The following is a 15,421-nucleotide window of genomic DNA, read 5'->3' on the forward strand; positions in this document are numbered from 1 at the left end:
CTTACGCGAGCTACCGCTCTCTGGTCAGCAACACTAAATCAGCAATACTACTTTTGGGGGCAGGAAGTTCACTTCACTCCTGAAGTTACTAAGAACAAAAACCACCAACAAAAAATTATCCATATACCCAATCTGTTACTATAACATTTTGGTAATAGAATGAAAAAAAACCCAATAAATTCACAAGCATTGGTAGCACGCTGCCTGAGGGGCACGTCTTCTGCTACCACCACACGGGTCTCTGGCCCAATGAGTGGAGTTTGACAGTAATTCTGGCTACAAGTGGGAAGAAGGAAGGAAGGAGGGAAGGAGGGAAGGAGGGAAGGAAGGAAGGAAGGAAGGAAGGAAGGAAGGAAGGAAGGAAGGAAGGAAAAAGTGAAAGAGAAACTGTCAAGATGGTCCTGGCCGGTATTGGAAAATCCCCAGATACTGTCAGGACGGAAGGACGGAAGGACGGAAGGACGGAAGGACGGAAGGACGGAAGGAAGGAAGGAAGGAAAAAGTGAAAGAGAAACTGTCAAGATGGTCCTGGCCGGTATTGGAAAATCCCCAGATACTGTCAGGACGGACGGACGGAAGGAAGGAAGGAAGGAAGGAAGGAAGGAAGGAAGGAAGGAAAGAAAAAGTGAAAGAGAAACTGTCAAGATGGTCCTGGCCGGTATTGGAAAATCCCCAGATACTGTCAGGACCCCAGAAATAACGTGCCTTTCACAGGAAATGGGTGCCACGTGCTCAGCCACCCCAGCCAACAGTAGAGACACTCGACCAGGTTTTGAGCACAGGTCAGCTGAACTCACAGAACAGTGCTTAGGACACAGAAAGGGAGAGGGGAAAACAACGTGATAACCGTCAAAATCGGGCAACAGAGGCCACGCAACCAGCGTGTCTCAGACGACGGAGGACGAAGTACCAAGAACAGGCTCGAGCACGGGGCCCACGAGTCTGGTAAGGAAAAAGCAAGGCGATTTCCCAGGCGGAGCCAGTATCTTCTCGGCACCGACACCAGACCTGAATGACTCCCTTACGAAGGTCCTCCTACAAGAGCAGTGAGACGTGTAGGACGGCGCTGGCCAACCCCTCCCACAGAGGGCAGCGGGTGTCGAGGGCTCCGTGGGACGCACGCAGGCTCTCCGCCAACCCCTCAGCTCAGACACGGACGGCGCAGGCCGGGTCTGGCCCACAGGCCTGCTCTGTGGAGGGGACACTGTTCTCAGCATCGTGTGGCAGGCCCTGGTAGCCCCTAGCCCAGCCAGTCTTGGGGCGATTCTGCAAGAGAGAGGAGCAGCTGAGTCCGGAGGGCCCGCACAGGGCTGTGGAGACAGCGGGGCCCAGCGATACGCCACGTAGCAAGGAATACGTGTTGGCTTCATTCGCAGTTCGTGGCACACACCTCCGAAGACCCTCACCACGCCGAGCAACAGGAGCTACGGGGGCAGCTGCTGTTAGCTTAGTTTTTGTGCCCAGGTCCTGAAACGATCCCAGGTGAAAGGGTATCTTCTGTTTCTCCACCCCTGGGCTTATGAGGGGACTCTGGAGCCGGCTGCCGGGGGAGCCAACCTGGGGGCTGCGGGGCTGGGACTTTCCATCCCACCCCCCAACTTCCCTTCCAGCGGGAGGACAGGGGCTGGAGGCCGACCCATCACCCATGGCCCACGGCTCAATCAGTCACGCCTGTGTGACGACCTCCACAGAAACCCTCGGCGAAGGGGTCGGGGAGCACACAGAGGTGCCCTGAGATGGCACGGAAGGTCTGCCTCCCGGACACTTCACCCGTTGCACCCGTTCCATCTGGCTGTCCCTGAGTCATACCCTTTAGAATATGCTGGGGAGCTACAAAGAACGTTCCCGAGCTCTGTGAGCTGCTCTAGCAAGCTGAACCCGAAGAGGGGTCGTCGAGGGGTCTTCTGATGTAGAGGCGTCCGGGCGGGGTCGGTCTTGCGGGACGGAGCCCTGAACCTAACCTGTGGGGTCCGTGCTAACCCCAGGCAGTCACTCGGAACCAAGTTCAACCGCAGAGGATGCTTGGTGGAGGAAAAGGCCCCGCACGCACGCAGGCGGAGCTCCCGGAGCGGAAGGGAGGCCTGGGAGGCAGAGGCATGATCGCCAGGGGCAGCCGAGGTCTCTGCCCTGCAGGTTCTGGAGCAGGGCAGCGCCCCTCCGCAGCCCCATTCCTGCTAGCCTCCGGGCCTCGCCCAGTAAGCCGGCTTCAACCTGCCCTCGGCTGCGACACACCCATCCAGCACCTGCCTGCCACCCGAGCGCCACCCCAGGCTCCTGCCCCCCAGTTTCCTTGGCTCCTTCCAAGGCACCCCTCTATCCAGCTGCCCAAGCTAAACACGTGGGATTAGCCTTGACTTCCCGCTTCCTCTCCTCCCCACGCATCTTGGCCACCATCCAGGGCTCTCGCTGCAAGACCCCTGGACTGGCCCCTCTGCTCCACTTGCTCAGGGGTGCCAAAGGGATCCTGTAAGTGGAAGGAAAAAGGCTAACTGCCCAGGGCTTCCCGTTCCACATAGTCCTGTTCTCTCAGGGCTGGGACACGTCAGGCCCTGGAGCCCAGCACCTGCAGCCACGTGCCGGGTGGGGTCAGACCCCCAGGTGGCTCCACTACAGGGAACGGCCCCCTGTCTGCTGAAGCACCTGGCCTGCCCTGGCCTCCCTGGTCATGGTTTCTCTCAATCCCAAACACCCAAGCACCCCACGCTCCGATCACCAGCCCTCACCCTTCAGATGTGTTAATGGATGTATAAATGAATCACAGAAAAACTATAGACTCACTTTTAAAAGTGTTTCATTCAGTAATAAAGGAAGCTACTGGCTTCAAGTTCAGTCAGTGGCCAAGCACCTTCCCCAAGCAGACAGCTAGGATGTGCAGAGGGCACCTCGGACTGGGTTCTGAGCCCCAAGCCCCAGCACACAGAAGGTGATGACAACGGTTCATTTCATCCAGGAGCAAACCCCTCCGATTATATTTCAGGTGCTACAACTGTGTAACCAGAAAAACTGAGGCTGGTAATATAAAATTCCACCAGACACAGTTCCGTTTCTTAAATTCATCCGTTTACTCATTTAAAAAGTATCTGTTTAGCACTCAGTAGGTGCCAGGGACTGTTTTACCTACTGGAGACAGACAGTAAGGTCACTGCACCGATGGTCTGTCTGTCAGCCTGGGGCAAGATGAGAGCAGCTGAGGACACGGGGCGACTCTGCACAGAGGCCAGGGAAGCCCACGAGGGAAGAGCAGGAAGGGGTTCTGCGTGGCCTCTATGAGGCTTGCACGTCCCGGCCAGGTCATGGTCCCTGTGCTGGCTAGAGGGCTCCCAGGACCACGGGGAAACCGGGGTTACGGCAGGCCAGCCACAAAGCCCAGGGAGAGCCCTGGTGTGGAACTGGCGACCTCCACGGTTAGGGGTTTGTCCACACTGTCTATCTACTGGCTGCCCAAAACACCCAACACCCAACACACACACACACACACACACACACACACACACACAAACCCCAACTAGCAGGGGAGCTGTATGGGCGAGGGGCCAGTGTGGGGCCCAGGAGCTCTGGAGTCCGGCAGTGTTGTCAACAAAAACCGACACATAGGCCACCCACATGACTGCGCCCACTCACAGGGACAGGATCAGGATTCAAGCAAACACACACCAGTAAACAACGCCCCTGCTACCGTGATGACTCAGACTGTCTCCCCAAGTGCCCATGAGTCACCACTATGGTCCTTCACAGATAACACACCACAGTCTGCGAGGTCAACAGGCCTCCCTGCTTCTGGAGACTGCTCCTCAGCGCCCTGTCCTGTGTCACGGGCCCCGCCACCAGGTCTGCCTCTTAAATGCACTGGTTGCACAGCCACCCACGGGAGTTACTCTTGTAATACAGACAGCTGACCACATGATACCACGCACGTGGCTCTGGCCGCCTGCAAGGTAAAGTTCAACCTGTCCGGCATAGTAAACGAAGAATGAGGGGACAGGGCCTGGCCCTTGCTGCCCACCGCGGCTCCCTCCCTAGAGAGACCAGCTTCTACCGTGCAGGCCAGATTCTATGGCACTCAGGACCCACAAGCAACCTGACACCGGTCCGGGTGCCCCTTTCCTCCTTACCCCATCACAGGACAGCCTGCGCCCTGCCGCCCTGTAAATCTCACCACAGGATAACCCTAAAAGCCCCGAGGCTGACATTAATGGGCTTTAAACATCACAGCTTCAGAGTCTGGATGCAATCTGCCTGTCAGCCAGCAGATGTCCCCGACAAGCACCCAGTTTTCAGGGGGAACCAGTGAAACTTATGGGAAAACGGCAGAAAGAAATCTCCACAGAAGGGAGAGACCCACAGTTAAGGTGGCTTTGCTTGCGGCATCCACGGTGTTCTAGGAGGGCCTGTGGGGTCAGCCGGGGGTGGAGCAGGGGCGCACCAGGTCACGTCATGGCTTCGATCTTCTCATTTGTAAGACACGGAGCTTTCTAACCCGTTTATCTCAGGCAGATGTCGTACAAAAGCACCTGCAGACCCCCGGGTGTTAGGAAGATGGAAACAGCCCCTCGTTTCCCACCCACAGAAAACCTGTTGGTCCCACACAGACGCAAGCCCCATCTGGAAGTCGACCTCAGTCACCAGTTCCTCTGAATGTGCCCCAGTGTTAAGACAGGGCTGCGAGGAGCGTGGAGCAGTTTGGGACTCACTTGCCGGAGCCCCACCAGTGCTCTGCCGCGGGCGACCCTGACCACACAGGCCAGCCGGGTCGGAGGCCAGGGGGCAACACCTGGGGCTTGGCCTTCCACACTCAGCACAGGGAGGGAGAGGCTTCCGGTGAGATCCTCAGCTCCTCACAAACTAGGACAGAGCCAAAGACCGCCCGAGCTGCAGGTGGGGTCCGTGCCAAGTCTGCTTGACAGCCGGCTCCCCGGTTAAGAGGAAGGAGTTCAAGACAGAGGGTGAGTCCCAATGAACCACAAAGAGGCAGCAGGCAGATAAAGAGCTTTCCAAGCGCAGTGGGCTCTGCAGGGGGCTCCCCTTGCCCTGGGGGTGTCCCCACCTCCCCCACAGTGACTAGATGCAGGATGAACAGGGAAGGAGTGTGACAAGATGCTCCTGATCCACAAAGACCCTCCCCCTCACCTAGACCGCCAGATAGAGTAGAACATGTCGGCGATAAACCAGGGGGTTACCCAATCCACACACAGGATTAGGATTAATTAGAACTAATCGCCCTCTGCGGCTGACCAAAACTTTGAAGCAATTTCTTTTATAATAAACATTTGATAATTACTAATTGGAAAAGCATTGTGTAACCTCATTAAAACACGAGCAGTTACAGACTCTACAATTTACACAAAGGGGCCATTTGTAAAGGCTAAAAGTCGGTCACTAGACGCTTATGAACAGGCTGTTCACGCACACTGGCCGAGCAGAGAGCCATCCAAAGCGGGGGTTTCTCTTTACCTCCTTCCCCTAAAGGACTGTGGCTCGGGATGGATGCATTCGGCTTTGGACTCGGCTACTAGTAAGATAAGTCCCTAACGCAGAACTCAGACCTACCTCACCAAGCAATGTCATCTTGCTGGAAGCATACTTAGTGAGCTTAATTTACAAACCACCTTTTGTGGTGCTCGAAGGCAAGTCCAGAGATGATGGCTCATCTGTTCTACACGCAACACGGGGGCTCAACGCCAGCCCCCCGAGAATGGGCCACCTGAGCTACACTCAGCACCCGCAATCTTCAAGGATATCTAGGGGATGGATGAAAATCACACATCTGTGACCACGAGTCTGTTTTCCCACCCTTCACTGACTGCCAAACAGCACCCACAACCATTTGTAAACTCTGAAACAGGAGCGATGAGCCACCGGTAGGTCTGAATTCCACCAGTGGCCCTTGTGGGGAGTGAGGGGTGTGCGGCACTTTTCTATGTGAATTTACACCTGCCAAATCCCTTTGCAGGTGTAACAAAAACAAACAAAAACAAACAAAAACAAACATGGAGTAAATGAAAAATAAAATAATAAAGGGAAACCGAATCATCTTCTAGCTAAGAGCTGCTGACTGTTTTTTCTTTATTTATTCAAGTAATCTACACCCAACATGGGGCTTGAACTCACAACCCTGAGATCAAGAGCCACTTTGCCTCCACCAATGGAGCCAGCCAGGTGCCCCAAGAGCTGCTGACTTTGAGAGTCACATGGTTTGCATACCAAAGCTTAAAATCATAATGAAATACAGGGGCACCTGGGTGGCTCAGTCACTTGGGCGTCAGACTTCGGCTCAGGTCATGATCCCACAGTTCCTGGGTTCGAGCCCCGTGTCAGGCTCTGTGCTGACAGGTCAGAGCCTGGAGCTTGCTTCAGATTCTCTGTGTCCCTCTCCTACTCACACTCTGTGTCTGTCTCAAAAATAAATAAACATTAAAAAAAAAAAAACATAATGAAATACAAACAGAAACAACTGAATCTAACCTCATCACAAATGATTAATATAAATGCAAACGATACAAAACAAAAAACACGGGGCGCCCAGGTGGCTCAGTCAGTTAGGCAACTGACTCTTGACTTCAGCTCAGGTCATGATCTCACGGTTTGTGAGACAGAGCTCTGTGTTGGGCTCCACGCTGACAGTGTGGAGCCAGCACGGGATTCTCTCTCCCTCTCTCGCTACCCCTCCCTCTGCTCATACACATGTGCACTCTCTCAAATAAAACGTTAAAAAAAAAAAACAAACAGGGCACCTGAGTGGCTCAGTTGGTTAAGCATCCAGCTTCAGCTCAGGTCATGATCTCACGGTCCGGGAGTTCAAGCCCCACATTGGGCTCTGTGCTGACAGCTCAGGGCCTGGAGCTTACTTCGGATTCTGTGTCTCCCTCTCTGCCCCTCCCCCACTTGCACTCTGTCTCTGTCTCTCAAAAATAAACATTAAAAAAAAATTAGAAAAAAAAAAATGCCCTGGGGTTCCTGAGTGGCTCAGTGGGTTAAGCGCCTGACTTCGGTTCAGGTCATGACCTCGAGGTTCGTGAGTTCGAGTCCCACATCAGGCTCTATGCTGATAGCTCAGAGCCTGGAGCCTACTTCAAATTATCTCTGCCCGTCCCCCACTCACACTCTGTCTCTCTCTCTCTCTCTCTCTCTCTCCCAAAAATAAATTGAAAAAAATATTTAAAGATTTTTAAAAATACACTAAAATAACTTCATAAAAAACTTTATATATTGTAAGGATAAAAACAAAACAACTGTATGCAAATATTATCCTCTAATAGGTTTGTTTTTAACAGAAATATGGACTAGAAATTCTGAAATTACTTCATCTGTGGTCTAGGATTGAGCAGATAAGTAAATACATTGAGGACAACAGGAACCAGATTTAGAGAGGAAAAGAAATGTAGAATGAACCTTGGGATAATTAATTGGAATTGGAGATATCAATATAAACTCACAGCCTTTAATATACACACAGATCTATACACTCAGAAATAGATACAGATGTGTCTGGTGTGAATAAATATAGGTTTCCTAGCTCCACCCACTGAGAAACCCAAAAGGCAACGACCCTCCAGTAGCAATAAAGCATACCTACAACCTGATCTTGGTTTATAAACACCTCCTTGGAAACTAAAAGGGGGGGGGGGGGCGCCTGGCTGGCTCACTCAGTGGAGCTTGCAACTCTTGATCTTGGGGTTATAGGTTCGAGCCCCAGGTTGGATGCAGAGCTGACTTGAAAATAATAAAATATCTTAAGAAAGAAAAGAAAAGAAAAGAAAAGAAAAGAAAAGAAAAGAAAAGAAAAGAAAAGAAAAGAAAAAAGAGAAGAAGGAAGGAACTAAAAGGAAGCAGAGCTCCTTAGAGAAATGACTGACACAGGCCAGGTCAAGGAAACACAACATGAACCTGGTGCATCTGGTGGTGCCAGAAAATAAGGGCTCAAAAATGTTAGGGGACATGCTGAAAGGACACGGAAGCCAACCTGAAAAGCCTCCTAAAGCTCAAATCTGGAAAATCAGCAACAAAATAAATAATAGCAGTGGATAATAACCAATGGTGGGGGGGGGGGGGGGAGACACAAAGTAAAAACATGTATACCAACATAAATGCATAGAAAAATGCCAAGAAGGGAAGGTTCTTGGGGCACCTGGCTGGCTCAGTCAGTACGGCCTGCGACTCTCAATCTCAGGATTGTGAGTTCAAGCCCCATGCCAGGTGCCTACTTTAATATATAGAAAGAATAATGGAAATTAAAAAAAATCTTCATTTGGTAAATATGATTAATAATAGTTTCAGAAAACACCCGTTTGTAACGGTAGAAAGTATGGTTAGAAACAAGTTATTTATATAGCCTCAAATTACCTCCCCACAAGGTGTTTATTACTTACAAATGAAAAAATAGTAACTTTATAAAGGAGACACCACCTAAGCCACTTAACCAAAGTGCCACCACTAATGGACAGAGCAGCATCACCTGCCTCCTGATACGACACACCAGAAGTGCACACCTTCGCTGTTGAGGCTTTCTTATAACAAATGCATAACCTGGAGCACGTTGCTGGCTCAGTCGGAAGAACTGTGACTCTTGATCTCAGGGGGTGGGGGGTCAGTTCGAGCTCCTTGCTGGGTGCAGCGATTACTTAAAAATCGGGCGCTGTGCTGACAGCTCGGAGCCTGGAGCCTGTTTGAAATTCTCTCTCTCTCTCTCTCTCTGCCCCTCCCCTGCTCTCCATCTCTCTCAAAATAAATAAATAAACTTTAAAAATAAATAAAAGTAAAATTAAAAAATGCACCTCGAAATTAATCACGAGAAAACCTAAGACAAACCCAAATTAAGGAGCATTCCACAAAACAGGTGACTCCCAAAACGTGACAGGAAGACTCGGGGATCGCTCCAGACTGCCGAAGAGTAAGGACCGGAATCCTCGAGAGTAAAGTCATGGAGCCGTATGTGCGGAGTCTGCAGGAACCCTGCTTCTGGAGGAGCGCTGCTAATTCCCTGGGTGCGCCACGAGACCTGCCCCGACCTGCCCGCAAGAGGAGACGTAACATTTGGGGGAATCTCTGCAAAACGTGCGGGGTAGTCTTTGTCCTCCTTGTGCAACTTTTGTGAAAGTCTCAAATAATGGCGGGGGGCGGGGGGTGGGGGGTGGGCGGGAAATCTCTGGGCCAGGCGGCTTGGTTTGAGCCCATCCTCACCCGCCGCAGGGCTGGCGCAGGGCTGCGGCGTCCCCACCTGCACGGCCCACCCGGGGTCGCTGTGGGGACCCGAAGGGCCCGAAACCCGCGAGGCGCGGCGGGTCTGCGGGGGAACCGCACGGCTCGGGGCGCGGGACCCCGCGGACCTGCCCCCCACTCCCACCCCCGGGGCGCCCGGCCGAGCCCAGGACCCCGCGGACCTGCCCCCGCCCCGGCCCAGAGCGCGGGGCCCCGCGGCCCGGGTCCGCCAAGACCACCAAATCTCGGGGGCTTCCAGCCAGACCCGTGAAAGGTGACCCGAAAAGCGGCAACGAGCGCACCTCCCACGCGAGGCGCCCAAGTCCGCGGCTCACCCGGAACGACCGTCCGCCGCAGCCTCCGGCCCCGCCGCGTTGCCATAGTGACCCGAGTCCGACGGCCGCGGTGCTGGCTCGCCCACTACAGCGCTCCGACCCCACCGGAGGGAAACGCGAGGCAGGAAGCAGGGTTCCGGGCTCTTTTCGCCCGCCCCACGCGCAGGCGCCGATGGGACCTCCCGCCCACCCGGGACCTCCCGCCCACCCGACTCCCGGAGAGGATCCGCCGACTTCGCCAGGAGGGCGGGGCCGATGGCGAGGGTTGGGGGAGGCCGGAGGGGCTGAGGCTCCCCAGCTGGGCCCAGGGGAGGCAGGACGCGAGCTACTGGCTGCCTCCAAAGGCCCGGGCTGGGAGCTGCTCAGGCGGGGGCGAGACTGTACTGGAGAAGGAGAGGGGGCCGGGGCTGCACAAGGAGGTCGTAGGGGAGGGCCCAGAGCTGCAGGGGAGGGGGCCCGGGTTGTCCAGGGGACCGGGGACTTGGGGACGCACGACCCCCCCCTCCCCCTCCCAATCCCGCATCGCGCCTATAGGGCCCTTCTGCAGGGAAAGCCGCGGACTTGAGGACGGCGGGTGGGGCTGCCCCAGCAAGCTTTGTGGGGTTGGGTTGCCCTTCTGTTTCCAGTGCTGTTGCTCCCTGTGTTGTTGTTGTTGTTTATTAAAATTATTTTTTTTTAAGTTATTTATTTTGAGAGAGGGAGCGCGCGCTGGCGCGGGGGAGCGATGGAGGGGCAGGGAGGGAGACAAAATCCCAAGCATGTTCCGCAGCACTGCACTATCGTCTAGCAGACCAGACCGAAGTGGGACTCGAACTCCCCAACCGTGAAATCATGCCCTGAGCTGGGATCAAAAGTTGGACGCTTAACTCACTGAGCCACCCAGGCACCCACACGCTATTTTGTTTGTGAGAATTCACCAGCTCCTGTGTGCTCGCAACCTGTGCACTTTTGTTTTTGTGTTCAATTGTAAGTTCAAAACAAAAGGAAAACAAAACCACAGCCTGCCTCACAGAGGCCACAGCAAGCCTTCCTGCCAAGGCCCCTGCAGCTTGCTCAGGGACGGCTTCCACGGGCATCTGAGGGTCCACGGGGCCTGAGGACCCAACCGGCCCATTAAGTGGGCCCAGGGGACAGCCTCTGCCACCCTCGGTCCCAGCCCTCCTGTCTGTGTTTTCTCCACCTGGATGGCTTGCTGGCTGCCCAGGGCCAGTCCCCAAGAGGGCCCTGCCAGTGACGGACAAAGGTCTCAAGCCAGTTAATGGTAAGAAAGGCTCAGCTTCTGGAGGGAGGTCTAGGAGTTATTAAATATCAGAAGCAGATCAATAATTCAAGCCTCATGAAAAATGGAAGCTGTGAACCTGTCATTTCACAGAAACCAAGTGAAAATAGCCATGCTCGCTTGGAGCAGCTGTAGATGGTCTCCAAAACCTTTAATCTTCATTCCACAGGCCCTGGGCACCCTTGCTGCCTCCATACCAGGGTAACCTGCTGTCACAGGACACAGCCAGGGTTCAAATCCTGGTCCGTTCCTGTTTTACATCTTTTTAGGACTCGGTTTGTTCTCCATAAAGCGGCGAGAATGTCCTCCCTTCCCTATGGCTTAGAGGGTCAGAAACAACACTGAACCACGCAGGTCCAGCTCAGCCCCAGGGAAGGGGCCCCAGGGTATGTCTGGGACCTAACAACGTGAGCTCCCTGCCTCCCCATCCTAGGCCCCCAACCTGACTCTACAATAACCCCAACACTAACCCCAACCCGACCCTATACTAACCTTACCAACCTCACCCTGACCCTACGCTAACCCCAATGCCAACCCTGACCCCATGATCACGCCAATGCTGACCCCAAGCCTGACCCTAGTGTTACCCCCAAGGCACAGCATGGCCTTGCTTCTCATGGGAAGGGCCAGTTCCTACTGCCCTTTTATGGGACGTGCACCTCCTGGCCCCTCCTCCAGTATCCCAGTATCAGAACTGATCCTCTCCCTGGATCCCCACGTAAGGCTTCTGGGGTCCCCAGCCCAGAGAGGTGCGGTACTCACCCCCGCCCCCTCACATGTCACACAGCCAATAAGATGGTGAAGGCTGGAGTGAGCCCTCCTGAGGGCCCAGGCACTTCCTACCCTTCCAGGGGCCTCCTCACATGTGGCCAGCCCCCACGGCCCCTCTGAAGTCTGTGACCTTGTCTCCCAGTCTGTGCCACAGCCTCCCCAGTGCTCCTGATCCGTGCCCCTCGCCCAGTAGCCCAGTAGATGCCTGTGGGGAGACGAAGGGCCATCCTGGCCACCAGAGTCAGGCCGGTGCCCCTCTCAGCAGTGCCCACCCTCAGCTAAGGCCCCTCACTCTCATCCCCTCACTCACCTAATCAGCATCTAGTGACCACCTCCCCAGAGTCCGCTGTCCCCCAGTCTCCAAGGCCCATTGAGGCATCAGCACACAGCAACCCAAGTAGCCTGACCCCTCTGCAGCCTTATCTCTGGTCCCCCGCTGCTCCACACCTCACTCCCCCAGGGCTCCCCACCAGTCAGGCCAGACCCCACAATTTCCCAGTGTTATTGCGGCCTAATGGCTGACTGCGTGTCAGTGTCCTGGGGCTGCTGTAACAGATGACCGCAAACTGGAGGGGGAAGGGGGGCCTAGGACAATGGTTTTGGAGGCCACAGGTCCAAAATCAAGGTGGCTATAGGGCTTTGCTCCTCCTGAAGGTCCTAGATAGACTCCTTCCTCCCTCCTCCAGCTTCTGGTGTTTACCAGAGAACCTTGGTGTCCCTTGGTTTGGGGCCACGTCACTCCCACCTCTGCCTCTGTCGGCGCGTGGCCCTCTCCCTGCGACTCTGTCTTCCACGTGGTGTTCTTTTTATAAGGAGGCCGGTCATATTGGATTAGGGCCCACCCTGCTCCAGCGTGACCTCATCTGCACTGGTTACATCCACACAGACCCTATTTCCAAGTAAGGTTGCATCTCAAAGAGCTGGCAGCTAGGACTGGAGCCTGTCCCTTTGGGGCCACCATTCAACCCACTACAGACTGTTCAGACTGTTCCCCTGGGGCTACACTGGCTGACAGCCCCCCAGTGCCGGCTCCCCCACCGGCCAGCCTGTGGTCACCCCACCACAGATATGGGAACAGGGCAGGGGCGGTTGAGGGGGCCTGGACAGCCCCGTAGCAAGTAGCACAGCCAAGATTGGACTGTTCCTGCACCCAGAACACACGCTGCAGCTCAGTAATTGTTTGTGGGGTAATAACAACATTCGAGGGTCACTGAGGGGCCAGTGAGAGGCTCCGAGGAGCCCTGCTTCCTGGTGTGTCATGTGGAATGGCCCCCCATATTGCATGGAGCCCTCACAGCCACCATTTGGGTGGCTCCAGAACTCTCCCCACTTTACAGATGAGGAAACTGAGTCCAGAGGGGCTGTCCTGCTTCCAACGTGCCCCCAGAGCCTAAGCCCAGAGTGGATCTCAACACTGGGAGCCAGGCTGACTCCATCGTAGGGTGTCGTAAGCCAGGAAGGACCACTGCTCAAAAGGGCCAGGTTTGCGCTGTGGCTCCAGGATCCCGGAGCACCCACACTTGGTGGCCAGAGTGGCCCCTGGGTGGGCAGCCTGGCCTGGAAGCTATACTCTTTCCCAGGACAGGGCCCCACGGAGACGCAGAAAGCACCAGGGGCTGCTCAAGGAGGGCCAGGACTCCAGGTCCCTCCTCCAGTTTTGGCCCTGGAGCTCACAGTGCTTGGAGCTGAGCTCACCGGGGGACATCCCTTGCAGGACTCCCATGGGCTCCCAAACGCACAGGAATCGGGGGTGGGGTCGGTGCGGGCACAAACCTGCATGGTCTTGAGCAAGTCCCTTCCCTCTAGGCTTGGGAAATACTCACACTTCACCCCCACCCCGTGTGGGACCCGCGGCAACTTCTCCATTTGCTCACGGGCCTGGGTGTGGGAAAGGCTGGGCCACTCCCCAGTGGGGTCCTGGGGAAAAGGGGACCCAGCGGGGAGGTTTGGTCGGAGATGTCCTTCAACCCCCAGCATGTGCCCCGCCCCCAAGAACAAGGGGTGCCCTGTGAACCCGGTGGGCGGCAGGCTCACAGCCCCACCACGAGGAAGGGACTCCAGTGGTGAGGACGGTGCTCCTGGAGGGATGAAGGGACCAGAGGGCTCGAGGTAGCTGTTTCCCAGAGGTCAAAGCCCAGAGGCGGACACAGAGCTGTTGGAAGATCCCCCTGAGGCCGGAGAGAAAGAGGCAAGCGGCCCCACGGGTGGGCACCAAGAGAGCCGTGCCCCCCAGGCCATCTGGACCATGGGGTTGGCATCCACCCTCCTTTGCCATCCTGCCCACGACACGGACAGCAGCCTGTGAGATGACTCCCAGGGGCTGGGGGAGCCCCACAGGACTGGCAGGTTCACACTGCTAATCCCTGGAGAGGGGTTCACCTCTCTGGGGTTGGATGTGAGAGAAGCCAGGGGGCTTGTGTGGCCCATGCATGGCTGGGACAGGACCTGGCCCCGCACGCCCAGTGGGAACCCACCCAAGAGCTGGCGTCCCTGCGCGTGGCATGGGACCGGGCACCAGCTGTCAGGTCCCCGGACGCATCCCACCCTCCCTCCAAGGTCAGCAGGGGGTTCCGCTGAGCTCTCAGTGCTGAGTCACCAGGGAGGGGGGACTGCGGTCAGAGCAGGAAGGTTGGGCAAGGCCTTGCCTTCCCCACAGGCTAGAGGGACGCTCACGCTTGGCACACAGCCTGGGCCTGCTGGCTCAGCCCCTGGCCAAGGCCTGGCTGCCATCCCCCTGCCCTCCACTCCGGCCTGCAGAAGGCTGAGACTCCCTTTACGTCAGAAATGACTGGCATCTCCATGTGCCTGGCAGGACCCCCGGTCTCCACCTCTGTCCCCTGGGCCTGCAATGCTCCACACTGAGATTAGGGGGGCTCCAGGGGGCTGTAACACCAGGTACCACCATGGAGGGGGCGGCCCGAGTCAGAGTTTGATCGCTGGAGAGCAAAAGGAAGGAACAAGGTGGGGCCACGCCTCAGCAGGGACCCAGAACCCAGTGTAAGGTCAGGTGCAGAGTATATGGGCGGGGCTATGTTAGCTGGGCCCCCAGGCAGCCCACCTGAGCAGATAGATGATACCTGAATGGTGGCCAAGGAAGAGAGGACCGAGGCCCAGCCAGGGCGCTGGACCACAGGAGTGGTCTGGGAAGCTCCCTCTGGCCACTGCATGGGCAGAGAGGCGGCTGGACCAGGGATAGGGCTGGTGGCTCCACTGGCACATGGGGGTACCACCTCCCAAGTGTCCCTTCCTCACCTGCATTCATGGAGCACCTGCTCTGTTCCAGGCTCCCATCCAGGCACTGGGGTGGGCAGAGGCTCTCCCACCTTTGGGGGGGGCCATGGCCCAGGGCAACAAGAGCCCAGGATTTTCCTGGGCCTGGACATGGGAGCAAAGGAAAGAGAGGAACCCTGAAGGAAGCCTGGTGTGCGGAGGGCTAGCGGAGGGGTCGTGGGGTGGGTCACCGAGGGAGTTGTGCTGGGGCCAAGAAGTGTGGGGTCCTGGGGAGCCTGAGCTACAGGGCATCTCGGGGCCGCGAGCACAAGGATGGTCTTGAGGCCACTCCCCAGATGGCATGGACAGAGGAGAAGAGGGGTTGGAGCTGGGGGCCTGACAGAGAGCACAGGGCAGGCGCCCCCAGGGCCAGGGCCCCTAACAAAGCGGGGGGTGTGCACGTAGGGCTCAGCCGACTTCCTGAGCTGTCTCTGACCGGGTTTGGGTGCCACGCCTCACCTGCAAGGCAGGTACAGTAATGGGCGTGGCATGGCCACCCTCAGGCTACACACAGGCCATGGGAGCAGGCCACCCTCAGCCGAGGCCCTGTAGCCACCAGTTCTGACAGGAC

The 15,421-nt window shown here is 56.2% G+C and overlaps 1 protein-coding gene across 1 annotated transcript in view; it reads right to left on the reverse strand.

Moving 5' to 3' along the window:
* Positions 1–9,697, reverse strand: part of CCDC57 (coiled-coil domain containing 57) — a 104,634-nt gene extending 94,937 nt beyond the window's left edge. The window contains exon 1 of the mRNA XM_086688294.1: positions 9,531–9,697. The gene's annotated coding sequence lies outside the window, so the exon portion shown is untranslated. The remainder of the gene's footprint in view (positions 1–9,530) is intronic.
* Positions 9,698–15,421: the final 5,724 nt, after the last annotated feature.

This window comes from Puma concolor, chromosome E1, assembly GCF_028749965.1.
Source record: "Puma concolor isolate L17-30 chromosome E1, mPumCon1.1.hap2, whole genome shotgun sequence".
In the NCBI taxonomy this organism is placed as follows: Eukaryota; Metazoa; Chordata; class Mammalia; order Carnivora; family Felidae; genus Puma; species Puma concolor.